Below are 4846 nucleotides of genomic sequence, written 5' to 3'. Positions count from 1 at the left end.
GGTAACACAGATATTCAGATAGGGACTTAGATGTATCCAATGTGGAATTTTGGCCCAAAATTGTTCTCGATGGCTTGATAGATGGGCTTGCTGTAATATTAAAGCTGAGGGCACTCATGTTTCTCATGTGATGTTTTTGAAAAAAATTTCGATTTTTTTTAGAAAATGAACAATGATGGCTTAGTCACTGGTTCAGACTTTCATCTAAAATGATATTCCAGGAATGTGATGATTATTGAACGGTGGAAGGGTTGAGAACTAGAAATTTGGCTTAATACAAGGTACAGAAAAAAACAAATATGCTGCTTTTCTGAGGAAGGATCTTCGTTGCTAGGAAGAGAGCATTCAAGTGTTTGCTTGGGGTTTTTATCAATGTGGAGTAAATGGATAATACCATGCCTTTTAAATATTTTTTTCTTAAATAGTGAGACTCTAACCTAATGAAGAAATGGCAGTAATCACATTTCCTCAAAAAATTAAGAATTATGGTATACCTGTAATTAAAGGACTGTATTATTCAAACATAAATCTGCTGGCTTATATGTTTTTATATATTTTTGTAATTACAGGTTTTGAGATCCACTTGCTGTGGAAAAATAGAAAATTCTGATTCCTCTCCCTAACAGGGTAAGGACAAAAAAGTCACCTGTATGGTCCACAGCATCCCTAGAGAAGTGACATTCTTTTTGCCAGTTGTAAGTAGTTATTCCTTTGCATCTGCCAGGAGACTCACAGATACGGAAAGTAGATCCCACTTGAATCATTCTTCCCTTTCTCCCTGATGTGCTGGTCCAGGGTGGTTTGGTGGAGCTGTTGGCAAATTCCAATCACAGATGCTTTTCTGGGGAGACACACTGAGCCATTGCTTGGGCAAACAGATGCCTGTTCTCCCTCCTTCATCTGCCTGCACAGGCTCGGCTTGGAAAGCCCTACCCTGATCTTGACATTTTTTGTACACTCCCCAAATTGCCTGTCAACTTCCTAAGCTCTGCTTGCTGCCATAGACGTAGGAACACTGTGAGAGATGATTATATGGTTTGTAACATCCCTGCCACTTTCTAATTTAAGAACTGACCATTCCTACTGAAATGGGCTGGATTTCTTTCATAGATACTTGTTCCAGCAACTTGGAATAAGTCACTCAAAGGTGGTTTCATACTTGGGTCTCATTTTGTTGTCAAGCAAGAACATTTCTTGTCCTGCAGAAAAATAAGATACAAATCTTATTAACACTGCAGCTTCTCCTGCAAGATACAAGTTTTAAATACAGCACCTTCTTCTGCAGCTTTTATGCTGACAACGGTGTTATTATAATTGAGAGAATTTGTCTGTTTAAGAACTGAAAGCTTCTAGTAGACATTTAAACTGTTTGGTGCCCTACATACATTTGGTGTGTCTACATAAAGCTGGACCCAGGGAACATAGCAAACATCCTGCAGTCTCCAGACACACCTACAAATCTGTGATTCTGCATTTGCCCTTGTCTGTCTTTAATATGCTTCTGTTATTGTTGTTACGGCACATCTTTATTCAAAGTTACATACATTGAGGTGTTGTAAAGGATAACATTTATAACACCTGGTAATGAAAATGAAAGAGGAAACAAAAGAAAAGACCAATAGTGCAAGTCAATCATTGAGTGCCAAAAATAATTTGTGTTCCTTCAAAATTAGATGCAGAGAGTGTTTTATCCGATCAATATTGACTCAGTGATTCTAGTACAGTCTTGGTAATTTTGGTTAACAAATATGAAGAATTGTGGTATGCCCTATGCTTAAACAATGAAATAAAAAAACTTACTGGATTAGTAACCCTTGACTATGATCAGAAATCCCTATAAAACTGGGATTGGCAATGTCCAAGGTTCAGAATCAGCTATTACCTATCACATACCTGGCCTGATTAGCTATGAAGCTAGCCTAGTATTTTAGTCACAGCTAGAAGCACAAAGCTCAACAGTAAACTGAGCTCAACAGTAAATATTATAGCTGAAGGAATGAAGGAGCCTGTGTCCCCAGATTACTGAGTGAACTACATCACCTTTATATTGTCTAAATGGCTGTGGTCCCAGTTCTCAATGATGTTAATGGGAAAGCATCTTTTGACTTCATCTGGAGTTTGAGCTGCCTGTTGAAGGAAGAGCATTAAGTGTTTAACCCAGGTGTTGCATACCATTATCTGCATATCTTACCCAGCCTAATTGATTTAATTGCCAACATAATGTGTCCTTGCTGCAACTTTATAATATATGCTAATTCAATGTTACTGTGGTGCAGTTGTCTTTCAAATCCTGTATTTCAAAATATGAGGTGGGAATAGAGAAATCAGAAGATGTCATACAACAGAGTGACACCCTATAATAGGAAATGGCATTTCAATTAAATTTTCAGAGCGGGTACACTAATCTAGGTATTTTCTATATCAGTACATCATATTATCCTATTGACAGAAGCAGGCAGCTCATTGTTTCTTAATTTGCCATTGTTTCTTGGTCTTCCAGCACCATCAGCTCAACTTGCTGCCAGTCAGCATCATTCCTGCTTTCATTTGACTTTGTTGTGCACTAAGAAGCCCTTACTCTGGCAGGACACTTTTTCATCTGTGGAGATCAGTGCCCTGCAGAAAAAGCAAACCTTAGAAAGTTACCTCAAGTCTGAAGAAACTTTGACCTGGAACCCAGGCATCGCAATTCATAACCAGCACAATTTACCCTGTAGACCAGGCTAAATGTGCTGCTTAAGTATCTCCTGGAATGGAAGAGTCCTGCGTATGCATGCACATGAACCTATGCATATGGCAACCTCACACCTTGCTGAAGAGAGATCTGCGGTGGGGAGGTGCATCATGGATGGATTTCTTGGTTGGGAGAATACTTTTAATTTTTGCTGCAGCAACTATATATAACCTGCCAATTACTCTGTCCAGTCTCTGGGATTAGCTTTATCTGTGATTGTGTTTAGAAGTCCCCAGATGAATATGTAGTAGGTACCTGATAATTTAGCAGGGCTTTTATAATTTTTTTAAAGCTGTATTAATGTCATTTCTTAGATATCATCTCCTCTTTTTCAACTTCTGTCCATTGTGAATCATGCATGCACAGCAAAGAGAGAACAGAACCCTCTGCAGCCTGTGAACGGTAAGAAATTTCAGCTGGCTGACTGTATAAGGGGTTTGCAAGACCGCCAGTAATTTTTTATATTCAGAGTTAAATAGAGCAATAAGATGGAATTTAAGCTTTAGTGCAATGGATTGAGGCTCTTCAGTCAATCAAATTATAGTTCAATCAGTTCATTTTAATCACTTCTCTGGAGAGAAGTAAACCCCTATGTTGAAGAATATGCAGCAATTTTATTGATGGAAAGTTTAATTGTTTCATTTTTCCTTACCGTCTGTAACACACTAGACTTTTAATCAGTGGGAACTGAAGTTATAATGAAGTAAAGTCCACTTTCCACAGTTCACAACTAGCTGAAAATAATTGGGTTGAGACTCCCATCCAGACAGTGTAATGCCTCTGGCATTTTCCTGAAAACTACACTTAATTGCTTTGCTGATGTTGTTAAGTGGTCCTGAGGGGGATGAAGTAGTAAAGCTGCCCACATATGCAGAGAAACAATACACAAAAATGTCTTACAAGGTCCTTAAAGGAGGACCAACTAGTGACTAGAAGAAAATATATGGCATGGGGTTTTTTTTCTTCTGTATACCAGAGAGAACACACAGAGAGGCTGATAAAATAAACTGTGGAAATTCTATAAACACTAGCAGTATTTTTATTTAAAGACAGAAAACTCAGGACTGGAAGTACAAAAGACTTCAAGGCAAAAGCTTTTGCAATCAAACTTGCAATTTAGGGCTAGATGTACTCACCTGGCATTTTGATTATCAGTTATCCTGTGGGGGTCTTCAGCAGCTTGGGCTGAGCAACAAAGGGACTTTTGTCCGTACGGAGCAAGCTGTCATCACTACGAAGTGGCAGGATGATAGCCAAAAGCCTTGACTAGGTGTCAGTGGGAGCAGCAAGTGTCCTGGATTAGGCTCTAAACATGGCCAGAGAGGAATAACACTTTGGACTTTCATCTTAGTCAAGCGCATTTGTAAGAAGCCCTCCCCCAGCTGAATGAGGATTGAGGTGTAAAATGGTGACTAAACTGTTAGACTCTAGGATGTTCTGATGGAGAAATAGATTATTTATATTTATTTATTAGAGAAAAATATTTATTTAGGACACATGAATTAGGTAGTGCCAGGGATCTTGAATTAAGGGTTCAAGGCTGGAGCTGTCTTGGGGAAGGGAAGACAATAGAGCCGATTTAGCTTTAAGCATATTTTTTCTACTTGCTTATTTACATACACAGGTGCAGCAAAGTCTCTCTCAACAATGTGTCCTTCCTCAGCTGGTGTCTGTGTAACTTTGGTATGGCCTTTGCTTCTTTTATTCTCACTTTTTCAGGCTCTGAGCTGAACAACTGCCTCCTGAGGGCTGTCTAGAAGGGAATGTAGACAGAATTTAGGCACTGACTTCTAAGGCTGAAATCTTAAATTACCTATCTTTCGGCTCTTATCTGACCCTGGCGGACCCTCAACAGCCTCCAACTTGGTTCCTTGGATTTTGGCCAGAAAAGCTCCCCAGACATCTAAAATTCTGCTTTTCCCTGCTGAAACATGCTTTAGACTTGATAGGGCTGAGTACCTTGGCATCTAACCTCTGCTTTAGCCTGACCGGGGTCCCCAGCCAATGGGCTTTAACACCTATTTCTCCCATGGTCTGGAACTACCTACCACATGCCAAGGAGATCAAGCAGTCCACAGCCCCTCACAACATGGCTGCTAGAAGAGGAATTGT

General features: G+C 39.6%; 1 long non-coding RNA gene across 1 annotated transcript; it reads right to left on the bottom strand.

Annotated features, from left to right (window-relative positions):
• Nucleotides 1-1047: 1047 nt before the first annotated feature.
• LOC106483209 (uncharacterized) lies at nucleotides 1048-4846 on the bottom strand. The gene is made up of 4 exons (XR_001292329.2): nucleotides 4783-4846; nucleotides 3871-4040; nucleotides 2041-2127; nucleotides 1048-1199 (listed from the first exon to the last, which is right to left on the bottom strand). It is a non-coding gene; the product is annotated as an uncharacterized lncRNA (long non-coding RNA).

This window comes from Apteryx mantelli, chromosome 10, assembly GCF_036417845.1.
Source record: "Apteryx mantelli isolate bAptMan1 chromosome 10, bAptMan1.hap1, whole genome shotgun sequence".
Classification (NCBI taxonomy): Eukaryota; Metazoa; Chordata; class Aves; order Apterygiformes; family Apterygidae; genus Apteryx; species Apteryx mantelli.
Note: the sequence above shows the minus strand (reverse complement) of the source record. Positions and strands in the feature narration are given on the sequence as shown.